Source organism: Poecilia formosa, unplaced genomic scaffold (assembly GCF_000485575.1).
Source record: "Poecilia formosa unplaced genomic scaffold, Poecilia_formosa-5.1.2 Scaffold4, whole genome shotgun sequence".
In the NCBI taxonomy this organism is placed as follows: domain Eukaryota; kingdom Metazoa; phylum Chordata; class Actinopteri; order Cyprinodontiformes; family Poeciliidae; genus Poecilia; species Poecilia formosa.
The window spans coordinates 6,056,264-6,071,569 of NW_006799943.1; the positions used below are offsets into that span (position 1 = coordinate 6,056,264).

At 39.1% G+C, this 15,306-nt stretch overlaps 1 long non-coding RNA gene across 2 annotated transcripts in view; it reads left to right on the forward strand.

The window, feature by feature from the left end:
* The first annotated feature begins 7,215 nt into the window (after positions 1 to 7,215).
* LOC103144558 (uncharacterized) overlaps positions 7,216 to 15,306 on the forward strand; it is a 67,488-nt gene continuing 59,397 nt past the window's right edge. For both annotated transcript variants that reach the window (XR_001663312.1, XR_476927.2), the window contains exons 1-2: positions 7,216 to 7,378; positions 9,865 to 9,957. This is a non-coding gene — a long non-coding RNA (uncharacterized LOC103144558). The remainder of the gene's footprint in view (positions 7,379 to 9,864; positions 9,958 to 15,306) is intronic.

The window sequence follows — 15,306 nt, forward strand, 5'->3', positions numbered from 1 at the left end:
CTCTGAAATACAAGCAACTATTTCATGCCTTACCACCCCCTCCACCCCACCTTTTTTTTGCGTTTTTCATCACCTTACGCGGTGTGGTTTGGATAAATAATAAATGTGTTTACCGCTCATGCGCTCTGAGGTAATAATCGCCTTCAGAAACGTCCTATCTATCAACTGAATCTGGTCCGTGTGTCTGCCGCTCTCGGCTTCGCTCGGGTGATGAATGAACATCTGAGTAATTTCATGGATGAATTAGGAGCTAAAAACAACAGTGGACTGGGAAAAAAAAAAAAAAAAAAAGCATCTGCAGATATTCCACCTGTTGCCTTAGACTAACAGAATAGTACGATTTTTCTTTGTTATGGCATTGATGCTTCAGGCAGATAGTGGTTCAGACAGAACTCCTGGCAGCTCTGTTCAAAATGCTTTTTTGGTCATTTAGACGGCAAAGCAAACAAGAACACGCAGCACTTATCGTATCTGGAGTAATATCTGTTCATTACATTCATTTCGGTTCTTTTTCATGCTGTTCTCAAAGTCTGAATCTTAACCGCAGCCATGAAAGCCATTACACCGACACACAATCTCTAATAAGAGAGCAAAGTTAATTATCTCTGATGGGGATACATCAGTCAGCTTAAGGACACAGCGCTACATAAACAACAAGACTGCAGAGGTTGATGTTAAACTACATGAAAAGATCAAGCGGCGGGGCTGATCAAGTCCATCAGCGTCGCTGGCTAATATCCTCCAGATGAGCGTAGTCTTCCTCCCCCCCGCTCCCCGTACGTTCAATCAGCGTGGAATCCACCCAGCTCGCGGGGTGAAGCTGGTGCAGGAAAGAGTCCAGGCTCTTTTAACGCTACGTGTTGGAGAGCCGTCAGCTGCCAAACAGGCATCGCGTTCGTCTCGCTGAGCGCTGCTGAGTTTTATGTCAGGTGAATGTGGGTTGCAACGCTGAAGTCAGTGAAAGGTTAGCAAGAGACATCTCTGGTTCCTGGCTGCTTATTTATGACCTCAAGAGTCATTTGAAGCTTTTTTTTTTAACTGAAACGTGCTGGCTGTTCAATCCCCTACTCAGCCCAGAAAAAAAGATGGAAGTTCTGTCCATTCACACCCCTTTGACTTTCACATGTTTTATCAACCTACAACCGTAAACTTAAGCGAGTTTTACTAAGATTTAGAAAGGCAGACTCGATGTTTTCTTTACAAAATCATATTAAAACGTGTAGCATGCATTTGTATTCAGCTCTCTTTACTCCAATACCCCAATGTTGTTCATTTCCTTTGGAAATAGAGTGAACAAACGGCTTTAAAAAGACAAAGGAACACAGCAGACCAGTCAGGGAGAGCGTTGTGGAGAAGCTTAAAGCAGGGTTAGGCTGTAGTAAAATACTTCAAAACTAAAACCTTGAACAACTCATCAAGATGTCCGTCCAACTGAAAGGACAGGACAAGGATTGAGGTTATTAATCAGAGGCGGGCACCCAAGAGATCCATGATAACTCTGGAGGAGCTGCAGAGAAACGGTCAGTAGGATAACTGTTTGAGGTCCACTGAAAAAAAGCTGGAGTAGTGGCAAGAGAAAAGTCTTGAAATGTGTATTGTTTGCAAGTGGTCACTCTTCCAAAAAGCTTTTAATAGCTTATCTAGAATGACTAATTCACACATCTGGTGTAATTTCAAATGTGTGGCTAAGCTAGGCAAAGCTAAGCTAACATAGTTTTCCTCAAATCATGCAACAAGCAAATGTAGGCAGGAGTTCTGGTTAGATGGTAATACTTTTTTTCCTTCCAGATTTTTGGGCTACATGTAAAACTACTAAACACATCGGACACATTGGGTAGTGACACACATGTTATGGAGATGCATTTCTTAAGCTGGGAGAGGGAGATGATGGCAAGATGAATGGAAGAAAACATGGTCAACAAAACCTGATAAAGTCCTCAGAGCTCATTGTGCTGTTGGGTGATTCTTAAGTGTATCGCCACAGGTACGATGGAAGGGTTTACATATCTATAGATATGTGTTAGAATGACATAATTCCATAACTTAATTTTACTGAAAAGGTTTTTCTCCAGCTCTGTGATGGACTGGCAGCCTTTCCGTTGTTTACCACGCCTCTCGCCCAATGACGGCTGGAGAAAGGCATCAGCCTCCCCAATGACTTTGCAAGGATAGGCAGGCGGATGGATTTTTATCCAGTTACACTGAGCTTATGCAATTTTGCAAAGAATGAATAAAATTTAGTCTCTAAATGGCCAAAACTGTTAGATATAATCCAAAGATTTACAGCTGTAATTGCAGCAAAAAGTGTTTCTAGACACTATTCCACTCCTGAGTTTTGACTCAGCATAAGAGAGGTTATGGAAGTACACCAAAATTTGTAATTATTGTATGTAAAAATGTGACAAATTTCAATGGGCATGAATTCCTTTGTGAGGCATTGGACAGGACAGAACTGAGTAAACATTGCCATCAAGACTGAACTCGATGCTGGAGAAGAATCTTAACCCTCCTACACGGCACACCAATGTGAAACCATAAACTAGAAAGTAGCAGATTTATTAGAAACCCGTCTCCACTTCACAAAAATAGGCTAAGTGGGCAGCGATTCAGCAGCAACACCTCTGATGGCAAAATTGTGTTAATGATGCCATCGTGTGGTCTCTCTCAACGGAGACGCTTTCTTCTAATGTGCATTCTTAAATCAAGAAGTTGATCCAAAAGAGAGAGAAAAAAAGTGTTTTACATTTTTATACGAAGCAGTTTATTATCAGACTGTGGTAACCATGGAGATTTCTGCAGAACGAGCGGGAGGAAACATCATCACCTTGGTGGGATCCTGGGTACTGACGTTGGGCGTTAGGCCAAACCTGCCACTCCTCTGCATTGCCCAGACTGTAAACCAGCGTTAGATGGATTGTGGTCTTAAGCGTCTCAAGCTGAACGGCGATGCAAACACACAGGGTTGTGTTGTGGAAATAAATTCACACTGGAACACTTTTTGAAAGCCGCTGTTCATCATGGCACCAACAAATGTTGTATAGAAAAAAATCTTCCAAATAAAGAAACACCTGACAACTGTCCAGCAGCGTGACAAATCAAATCTTCAGAACACCTTCGCACCACATGCAGGAAGCCATGTACAACATTTTTATTTCTCCTCATCTACTAAAAGTACTTTGCTTTTTTGCACCAAGATTCTAAAAAAAAAGAAAATCTATACGCCTCGTTCTACGTGGAGGAAGAACCCAAAGAGTGGGGGATGAGGACACTCTACAGTTCATGCCTTAATGATGATAGATCGTTCAATCAGTCAAACCATGGAGGTGACAGACTGTAGTGTTTGTGAGCATAAAGTTACCCAAATTTTAAAATGTATTATTTTAGCTTGATTTTTGCCTTTTAATTATCCCTATCACTGCAAAACGTCCACTGACAACTAAAGAGGTAAAGTTCTAATTCCTACAGATGTATATCAACAATTTACTAAAAGATAACCCATTTCTTTCTCAGGGTCTGACATTAAATCAAAGTTTTCTGTTTTAGCTCAGTCAAGATTACCAAAATAATTTCTCTTTGCAAAATACCAGAATAATCCAAGATAATCTTTTTAGATATTTTTTCTTACTTTCTTTAAATTTAGTTTACATACACTGATAATACTTTGCCTCTAAACAATTTGGGAAAGCCGTGATTATGATTTAAACTCTGCAAGCTTAAGTGTCTCACAAACCCAACAAAAAAGTATGATATAATATCTGAATAACTTACTACCTACTGCAAACACTTCTACTTTGATCGCTTACTTGCCTTGCTGCATTTGGGTCTTCACGATTTATATTATTTGAAACCTCAAACCTTTCAAATTTCACTGAATACGACTCTTAATTTGAAAAAGATAAACGATTGTGTTTGTTCTGAAATGTAACAAATACAAATGTTGTTGGCGATAATCACATGTGAGCTAAAGCAGGAAAAATTTTGAACTACTTAATACCAGACAAAAATGTTGTGTTTGTTATATAGTGTATGCAAACATCTGGATTTTAACTATATATGTATGATATGTATAGTATATAAGAAATTTGGATTAGCTTAAAGTTTGTCGGGTCAAACAGAATATTTTAGTATTTTAATTTTAAAAGTATTTTGACAACTACCACACCATTTTTCAGGTAAACCTTCTCAAGTAAAACTCATGTGACTATGAGCAAAAAAAAAAAAAGAAAAAAAAGTGAGACTTCCAACTGCTTCCATTCACCAATGTAATGTTTAGCGTAATGTAAGCCAGCTATACTTTAGAAGGGGGAAAAATACAATTCCTCTTTCCGTTTTTAGATTTTTCTCTTTAAATATAGATATTTGATTTTAAACTTAATATCTTCTTGTTCCTTAAAACATAAAATATTTGCATTAGAAAACAAAAGCATCAGCCGTGTAGTGGATTTGAACTTTAATAATTTACACAGTAAGAAAAAGCAAAACTCCCCCAGGAGTTGTGTCACAAATGTCTTTTTTATATTATACAGTATTTACTTATTTTAAATTGAAAATCACAGGATGTATAGCCTTCCGCTATCGACTGATAAAAGACACACTAATGTATAAAATCCCAGGCTCTGGTGGACGAGATGACGACATTAAACAGGATAATGACCATTAGGTTTGCTCAAAATGCTGCATTCTGCAACTAATGATGAGGAGGTCACCACGTCAGTAAGAGTTCTCATTTACTGCTGTTTGGAGACTGTTGTGTTGTCATCTTTAACGCACCCCTTCTCTTGTTTGTTTCTCTTACGCCCTCCCACCTCTGAGCCACTGGATAAAAAGACTGGATGAAATTGAGGAGATTACACTTTATGTCCATCGCTGTCTTCTGTTACCCTTACTCCCTCGCCACACATGACATCATGGAAAACTTTGTAGGGCTTCAGCTGCAGTAAAGAAACCCTCTGTTGTTTCAGCTATTTTGAGAGCCTGTGTGCATACACGGGGCTAAAAATATCGATTCAAAACACAGGATTCCGCAAATGTTTCCACCTTCGGCGCTGTCATGCGAGTGGCATTTGAGTCAGGTTGAATTGGGCTGTGATGCTGAAAAGGAGATATTTCAGCGTGGATTAGTCTTCAGAGGGATTCAATGGAAAAAAAATGTTCCGAGGTACGTAAACGGGATTTGGAAAACGAGCACGACTTAAATCCTTTCCGCACTAATTGTGGTGCTTCCGACTCTTTCATTCATTTCCAAAGGTAAACAAGCAGATGTTGTTGAATCAAACTGAGAAATCTTCAGCCTCCTTATGTTTTGGGTAGGACATTTTGATTTTACAAGATACATGAACTCAACACGGCTTCCTCTTAACGAGGCAAAGTAAGGTGACGGCGTTCTGCACGCATCCTACTGTTGCAAACCCGTTCACCTATGTATACTCAGTAGAAGTGGTGCAATATGAACACTATCTGATTATTCAACTCTGTCTCATTTTAGAAAATGTAATTATGCATTTGTCAAAAGTGAGAAACAACTCAGGTTTGGGTTTAAGTTCACGTTTTCAACTAAGTGACACAAGACTCAGGCAACCATCACGTCTGTCTCATATTGTACCAAGGTATATGCTATTGTCAGTTGTTTGTCATGTGGTATTCCTACTGGATAGGTTCCTCTAATTGTTTTCTAAGATAAGATTTTATTTTGCAGTAGCAATATGTTTGAACTCATTTGTCTTTGTTTGAGGCTAACTAGCATTAGCGCAGTAAGTGGCTCGTGTTGAGCCACTAAACTCCACTCCATTTTGTTTCCATTTCGTGAAGAAAGAAGTTGCGCTCATGTCTTCTTCAGATGTTTTTATGTCGTTTCCTTCAGCTGCTCTTAGCGCAGCGCCTCCACAGGAGAGAAGGTGAACAGCTTGCTCAAAGGGTTTGGCTTGTCTTACACAGTGCAGTGTGAAAGCAAAACGCAGCAGCTGAAAATGCAACAAATGTTGCAATTTTCCTCCCCAATCAAACTGAGTCTACCAGACTATCACGTACGAAAACACCCTTTGAAGAAGCAAGTTAGTCAAAGTGGAGTTATCTTCTACTCGACCCAACTTCATGTTAGCATATCTCAGAAAAGCTAAAAAAAAACAAAACAAAAAAATCCATCACAAATGCTTGAACTTTAGAAATTTTTTAAATATAATTGAACTCACCATTTTTGCCTTCACTTGTCTGTTTCCTGGGTCTGTGGCTTGACCTGTCTGTCTGCCGTCCAGCTTCTCTGCCAGCATGTGTGGCCCTCTGTGGGAGACCGGGATGCCGTCTGTCCCGAAGAGCGTCGTTGCAGACCTCTGAGCATTTCACAGTGTTCATGTCTCCCCCTTCACTCCCCAGCGGATGACATTTCTTCTTGGGTCACCTCCCTTCAGCAGAGAGAAAGATACCGTGAAAGTGAAAGCTCGGCAGACCGGGGGCCACGTAGGAGCGACTCTTAACCACGGCCTTGGTTAACTGTTACAGTTAAACAACAAGATTAAATAAGCGCAAAAACGTCACAAGTACGCGAATGGGTAAATGTGAAAACTCTTTCTTTGACACTAAAAGCTGGAATGAAGCCAAGTCAGTGTTTACAGAACACAACATGTCTTCCACATTTCGTGTTTCGGAGGCCAGTCTCGGCTCAGGCAGACGGCCGGCGTGTGGCTGGTTGTTTATGATCCCAGTTCAAACTCACGATCAGCCATATGTGTGCATCTCTTAACCAGCTGGAGTTAAAGAGAGCGAACATTTTGAGTACAAGCATTACAAATTTTAAGTCCTGAAGTCTTGCTTTCAAAAATAAAAATGTAAGCACAAGTATTAAAAGTTTTGAGAATAAAAGACGCTTTCAGACTGAAAATGTGTGCTCTCAAATTATGGCACAAAAATAGCCCCATACCTTCAGGATTCTGGTTTGTGAGTGTTTGGGTGAGATTTTGTAGAACAGTTGAGTGCTACAAAATCTCACTCAATGAGATTTTACCTTTAGTTGTTATGAAAATGTTGCATATATCAGACATAACTTAAAAGTCTTCTGACTTCTGATTATAGCCGTAACTGACATCTTAAAATTAGCCTCTGTCTCTTTAAGAATCTCCTACCTTTCCGACACTCCCTCTCAGGCACGTCATTACAACATGCTTCATGGCGTCGGCCATTGATGCCATATTATGTCTATGATTGATGCCGTTTACCTGCTGAGTAGAGGTGCGGTCAGTTCCAACAGGTGTTTGCTAATTGCTGCTACCGCTAGTTAGCAGGTGGAGTTGTGTGGGAGAAGGACGGGGAGATGCTTCAAAATGGCCGCCACAGGAGATTCAAGGATTCCTCAAACACGCACAAATGAGTCACAGCAGCACTCTAGGTATGTTTTTATGAAAAAAAAAGGCATTATAATTATCTCTAAAGCTCAAAAAAGTGAAAAAAGTTTATTTTACATCAAAGAAGACCTCAGTCTCCTATTCAGGTGCGAACTGCCTTTTATACTTGGGAGCATGTAAATATACGCCATTTTGGAGGAAATTGTAGTAAGTAAAACAACTTTTCATAAACTGTGTGATGCTGTGAGAGCTCTGGTGGAGACAGCTGCACATTATCCAAAAAAACAAAACAAAAACTACTTCCTGTAATCTTTTTAGTCTCTTCGGCAGTAGTAACATCGGACTGTTGAACACGTACGTTTGAAAAAAAAAAAAAAAATCAATAAATAAAAATAATCGTAGAGCAAGACATTTTTGATTGAAAACTTTTTTTCCGACATTGGTGTGTTTCCATTAAGCAAATTTATTTTCGTAATTTCAGTTTGTGCAGCTTTTTATGATTAATAAACACAGCTGTTGCTAATTGTTAAGAGGCCTTTACCTTTCCACATCTTCATTCATCTCTTGGCCGATTTTGCATGTTGGAGTGGAAGCTACAGCACAAACATTATTTACATGGCAATCCACACATGGAGGGACATTTACCAGTATGGATAATCAGCTTGAAATAGCATAAAATAACTTTTTTTTTTTTTTTTTTTTTAGAGATTTAAACTTGTCTTATTAAATGTTGCTTCTCAGAAGATCATGTCCCGGTTAGGCCTCTGGGATTGGACTCACATCTTCGGGGAAACGTCCCTGAATGCACTGCGTCTACTCACACGATATCTTGACACATAGATTACATGCTGTATGCCTGAAAGAACAAAACCTTGTTCCACAGCATACTGTACATAAACACTCGGCTGGGCAAAAAATAACAAACCCATGCATTTACCGCCGAATGCAGACAACAGTTACAGTAAATCAGCCTGTTAAAAGGCCAGAAACGACTGGGACTCTTCCTCACAGCATCAGGAGGAACCTCTTTACTGAAGCCTTAACTGATGGGCTGGCTTTGAAAGCCCACCCAGAGACAGATAGGGTCCGCTCCGACAATTTATACCACAGGGGACTTGAAATAGGCAAAGAGATAGGCGAAGGAAAACATTGCCTCAAAGACACCCAAGTTCAGCTTGGTGTTTCACATTAGCTCAGAGCACAACAAGTTATCAGTGAATCTCCTCTTTTTATGTGACACTAGACTGACCGAGGGGGGAAAAAAAAGTTTCTTCGTTGGGTGACTCAGAGGCAGAAGCGTGCATCTGAGGAGGGAGGGAAAAAAAAGACAGGAAAAAGTAACCTAGCCTGTCTTCAAAAGAGTCAGGTTTATAATCTGATCCTATCTTGTGAATGGTGCTCTGCGTTTCAGAGTCAACACAATGCGAGCCAAGACACGTGGACACGTGGCATTAGGAGCTCCATCAAGATGAGCTGATAGCAGATTCCTATAAAGAGTTGTCCTCCCGTTGATTCTCTCCGATTGGCCTGAATGCTTTCTGCATTATCTGCCTGCGTCTCTAATGACTCGCAGATTAAGGGGTGGCTGGGAGAACAGGCAGTCGCTTATCTGCTTGAGTTCACAACCTGCCCTATATTTTCTTCATGATGGGGATGTTAATCTTTATTACGCGGCAGAGTTTAAATAATTGCTCCCAGATCTTGCTAGTGGAATGTCACAAAAGCATGAATTTTGGCACGCCGGTCGTGGCGGTACTTGAATCCACGGCCATGGTGCCTCCTTTTTGTATTTTTGATGATGTTTCGGTTAATAACATGGAATTAACATGTTATCGCATTTTTTATTTTTATTTTTTTACATACAAAAGATCTGAGCAGGAATCTTCGCACTGCGTTTCTGGTACGTCTGTAAATTTGACACACAAGCAACATCCGCAAACAACAGCGATGGACGACAAAACCGCTTCTCTCGGCCCGCTGGGGGTTAATTTTGTTTTGTTATGTTGGGATGCTGGAAAAGATGAGTGTTGTGTTCAAGTTGTACTAAAAGTTGGCGTATCACCGAAACTATTCAGGCCAAAAATAGCATGTTAGCGTAAAAAGTGTTGCAGCAGCAAATGTCCCCGTTGCTAATGCTACTGTTCAGTTCACAGTCGTGAAAAGGTATTTTTCAAAATAAGTTGCATGGATGATCAGGTGTTCCTGAAACACTTGAAAGATGAAGCTGTGTAATAGCACTTTGTTTCAATCTGATGACTGAGTAACTGAGTTTTCTTTTTCTGTTTTTAATTGTTCGTAAATATCAATAAATATCTTCGTTCAATAATGCTAGCATCCACAGTGGAGAATAACCAGGGTTTCCTGAAAAACTTGAAAGGTCAATAAGCATAATTGCACTTTGGACATAACTTTTTGTTGAAATACAATTAATGAACCCTGTGGTTAAACATTTCAGCCGTGTCCCACCACCAATTTAAATACAGCTTTTTAATTCTCCCTGCTAATAGACTTTTTTGATACTTTTCTACAGAAATGAGGCCATTATTTTGTCTGCTTGCCACCGGCCTACAGACATCCCAGAGTTCGTCACTAGCATCACACGGACGTGAGGCGCTATGAAAAGGTCAGTCGGACTCTTCCGCCACGCAATTATAGAACAAAATGAGATTAAAAGCATTTCTGGAGCCATAAACACCGAGATTATCTCATTGTATTCTTCTGACAGTTACATACTGTCTGAAATATGCAAAAAGTGCTTTTAAATTACGAAGCCCCAGAGGTGGGCTGTAGTAGTCTACTTCCTATTATAGAAGGCTTGTGTGTTCACAGTGGCATTACATAATTCATAAGCAGGATACTTTAATCTAGCTTTTTGTTTCATGTCGCGACTAGTGAAGGCTATATTTCACACTGAATGACAAAGCGCTGTCTGTTTGTAGGTCCGAACGTTTAGCCTTTAGCTGATCTCCTCCTCTGCCCTGTACTCTTTCATTGACAATTTATTCATTCGAGTAGTCACATCTGGTATGTTTTCTTTCCGTTTTGTATCTTTTCCTCTGCCTTCACACTTTTCAGCTGTGGTTTTTTTTTTTAATCGTTCGAAAGTGGCCACAGGCTGAGTTGACACTAAGCCAAAGGTACAAGGCCTGTAATATTTAACTTGGGGTTGGTCCAGGATTTCCAACGGAAGATTGTGAATTTATGTTGCAATCAGTCCGGTAAAGTAAAGCCTCCAGCTGAGCTCATTATGATAACTCCTTCTTGTTTTCTGCTTAATAACATTTGATTTCACTCATCTGAATGAGAGCGTCGTAGCAGGTTGTTTTTAACAGTTGGCCTTCATAAAGTATTCACGTCTCTTGCACTTTTTTACGTTTTGTCACATTACAGCCGCAGTGTTTTTATTAGGGGTTTATTAGGGGTGTACCAACACAAATTACCCCAATATTGTGTCAGATTTTTCACTTTTAAAAGTAAACATGTGAAAAGTGTGGTTTGCATATTAATACAGCTTCCATTTACTTTGCAATCCCTAAATAAAACCAACCCCATCCATATGTGACGGAGTTGAAAACTACAATCCACCTTTGCATCACCTTAGTGCAAATCCCACAAATTAAGTTCTTTATGGAAAGGCAGAAAGAAGAAAGTTATTGTTTACATAAAGCCATAATAAGACCAGTATAAATTTTTACCCCATGTTAAAAATGTGAAACACGGTGTATGGAGCTAAATTGGTGCCATAAAGTTTGTTCATAAGAAAAAGAAATTGAAACTAAAATAAAGATTTGAAATTGAAAAACTGGGAAAAAAAACTTTTTTTCAGTTTCAAATCTTTCAGTTTAATTTTTCTTTTCTTTTTGAACAACTTTATGGCCCCAGTTTAGCTCCATAAAGGTGCTTTAGTCAGATGATTTTGACAGTTTTGGCCTACAGACAAATTCAAAATGCTGCACATCGTTAGGCTGCCACATAAAGAGATAAAACAAGTAAGAAGTTGTAGAAGTGATATGACTAGAAACAATTATGTTCATAAACCTATCACAATAAGTGTAAAATGAATTAATCACATGATGAATTAAAACAAGCTCAATTTCCATTTGTATGATTTATCATCTTTCTCTCTTGATTTAGTTCACAGAGACTTCATTTTATTTGTTGCTTCGGTTGTTCTGTTCATTCTTTTTGGACATTTAAAAGGTTCTAATGTTAAATATTCATTTGAAGTTAAAGTTTATTAATTTTTGAGAGGGTGTACTTACGTTATTCTGCCGTTACCAATATATGACTTGAAAATGGTCTCCAGACAACATTGTCATCATTTATTGCAATAACTTTTGGGGTAATTTAAAGCCTAGCACAATTTGTTATTGTGACAGGCCTACATATTGTACCCTTACGTAAATGCATCTATAATAGTGTAGAACATGCAGTAGCTGATGAAAACAGTCTGCACTTTACACAAAACTGAAAATGATCAACTGGGTCTCAAGGAAAAGGCCATTTCATGCCGTCTCTCATTTGTCCTCGCTCATATCTACAGTTCACATCATGACAATAATGGAAAGATTAATGAACTCCCAGATCAGTTTCCATTTCCAGCGGACGGTAGCCTCAGATCTGGAAATTCTTCCCACAACAGAACGAGCCAAGAAATCCCAACAAATCCCATTGGATAGTTCTGCATTTGGATGCAGAACTATCTAAATGTGAGCCGGTCCCTGTGAGGTTCTACAGTGTCACTTCTCCCGTTTCCTGAATCAGATGGGGTTATTAAATTGGACGGGGCAGATCTCACAGAACGCCGTTCAGTTTATTATCTGAAAATGAGAAGATTATGACTCCTATAAGACACGGCTATCAACATAGACTAAATTCCCAGGCAAGGAGAGCATTAATTGTCACATCAGGTGTCTGTCAACAAACCTGCTGTTGCTTTTACACTTCACAAGTCTGGCTTTAGAAGGAGAGTGACGAGGCAAAAAACACTTTATTAATCAACTTCACACACAAGGAGAAGCAGCATTCAGCTTCTATGTAGCACAAATCTGGAACAAACAGATTTCTGCTATGTAGCAGAAAACTGCAAAACAGCTGAAACACCGAGTGACTGTTTAGAGTTCTTTTTGATTCCTAATAACCAGAACATTGATTGAAATATTTGATTTGCTTTATGATTTTGATGGTGACATTTGACAAAATGTAATGTTGTTACTTTATTAGGTTTTTATGATGTAAAGCAGGTTGAACTGCCTTGATGCTGAAATGTGCTACGCAAATAAACTTGACAAACTTATCACGAGTAACTCTTTTGGTCCATTGCATAAAAACCTGAAAAATACATATAGTTTTGCGGCTGTAATGTTACATAATGCAAAAAAAACAAAAAAAAAACAGGCCCACTCATGTATTACTACTTGAGGTTTAACTGACCGATGCTCTTTACTGGAATGCTTTTATCTCAGGGGCTTTTCCCCAAGACTGAACCTGCCTTCACACCATTATGGTGGTAATCTCCAGTAATTTCAGCATCCAACACCGGCCGCTGCATCCTCGCATCTCATGCTGCTTTAATCTAGCGGCGTGATAATACTTAGCAGAGGGGAATGTGAGGCCGTAGCTGTAATAGATGACATGGCATTTGTTTTTTCCCCCCAACAAGACAATGTGCCTGTCATGGTCTTCTGACTTCTAGATGAAGTCTTTACTCACTTTGATGTTTCTGGATTCGTTTAAAATGACTTGCAAGTCGGGCAGCTGCACATTCAGGTGACTACTTTAGTACAGTTGGTTATTTAAGAACCGCCATCTCTAGTTTTATGTTTTTTTTAAGGGTGACTAAACAGCAAAACAAAATCATGCTTTTCAGCTTCCAGCAAAATGGCATGAATCATACTCTGAGATGAAAAGGAGCTCATGACATCAAATTATATTCAGGTGGTCCAGTCAAAGTCCTGGCCAAAAGTCAGAATCTGAGAATCTGTGCTATGATTCTGCGTGTTGTAACTGCAGCAAAATGTGGCTCAGCCAAATCTCGAGGAATCTGAACATACCTCAAAAATCACACTTTTCAAATATGTACTTTAAGCAACTTTACATTTTTATTTTCCTTTTATAGTTGAAAATGGTGAACTACTTCCTGTCGGTTTAGAAAATCCCATTAAAATCTATTGCAGCTTGCAGTTTTAACATAACAGAATGTGTGAATAGTTGTGCGTCCTCTTGCATTCCCTACTCCCTCTCTCTTGCTCTCTCAAGTTTCTATGAAATTTTTTTTTTTTTAAACAAGGATCTGGCAAGATCTCAAAGTTTTGCCATTCTATAATAAACAATGACATGACTATCAGGAAAATATTTACTTCAATCTTTAAAGTGACTTATGGCAACGTTGGCCGCTAAACAGAGTGTCATGAGTGTTATGCTGTCAGGTGGCACAGTCTGTATAAATACTCTCTGTGCACTTGTTTATAGGAAATCCCCCATCTGGTTTCAGCTGAACACAGTCCGGCACACTGGTGACCCCATGAGTTTTTGTTTTTTTTCTTCTTCTTTTTTTTTCTAATGGAAAATATAACGGTGCTGGAATAGCTGGTCTCAAGTGACAGACAAGACAACAATTTAAAAGAGTGCAGGCTCCACATCCCTGAGTCCAGCCCTTTCCCGACTTGTAAACACAGAGCCCGGCTTTTGAAGAACTATCCAGAAAAGCCCAGTGGCCTTTATGTCATCCCGCTTTTATGGGATATAAAGGATAACACTGTTGTCATCCCTCACAAACTTCAAAGTACGAATGAAGAGTTTAGCAGATATATCTGGAAAAAAATCACACAGCAACGGTGAAGATGTGATAAAACACACCGACAGAATCCTGAAAAACTTAAACAGAACCATAAGGACCTTGAAGAGGAACGGGATTATAAGATTTCCACACCTTCACAGCTTCACCTCATTCTGGGATTTATTGTGATCCGCGTTCATTTGAAACCGCCTAAAGCAAGTCTATATTTTTTGTGTTACTTTTACCTATTTTATGGCCAATTTGGTTTAGTCTAGAAGGGCCCTAAAAGCAGAGGGTGACGGCTGATGCTTACACAAAGCTGCCGTGACGTACGGCTGAAAAAGCGTTGAACAAAGTCAAAAAGATAATTGTTCTAAAACATGCAAAAGAGACGTTACAACAACTGGCTTTGTGGAAAACCCCCAAAAAGATACAGGTTATTTGGTTTAGGTTTTGTATTTGTCAGAACTTCTTTTTATCTCAGCTGGGATGAACCAACAGAAATAAGTGCATATGGAAGCCCAGGAGTGCCAATATTTCACTATATGCTTCAAAGATTTGTTAGGTTTATCTTTAGTTTTAGGGGGTGCCAGAATCTGAATATTATTTTTAGGATCAGACTATAAACAAAGTAAACTCAAATCCATTTATGTATGACCCAATAAAGTTTTTATAAGGCACTAAACGGCACAAATAAGAATTTTGTGGTCCTTAATCGGTTACACATGTGATGTTTTGCAAATGAACCCCTCAGAAAAGAGCTATCTGTGATAATCAGTGACAAATGACAATAATATATAATATTCTGTAAAGTTTAAGCCCATACGAAGACATAAAATCACTAAAGTCAAAGAAAACAGTCAAACGCCAATTCTTCATTAGGTCCTTTAGGGTTTGCATCCATTCTTTTCAGACGGTAAACATTTTAGAGCGTGATGAAGGACTGTTGTTTAACTCTTTTCTTTGAGTTTTGTCAAACAAAAGTTATAATTCAGCCAAACGACCAGACCTTTTAGACAAGTTGAAAAATGTTGTAGTAGGTGTTAAACCTTTAAAATTACATGTTTACCTCACAAATACGCTGTTGCTACAAGATTTATGCTAATAAATTCAACTCCTGCCACAATGACTCAAAAATGTTGCTTTATAAGTCCCTGGTACGTTTTAGCAAAACCTGGGTTCGAATGGTGACCT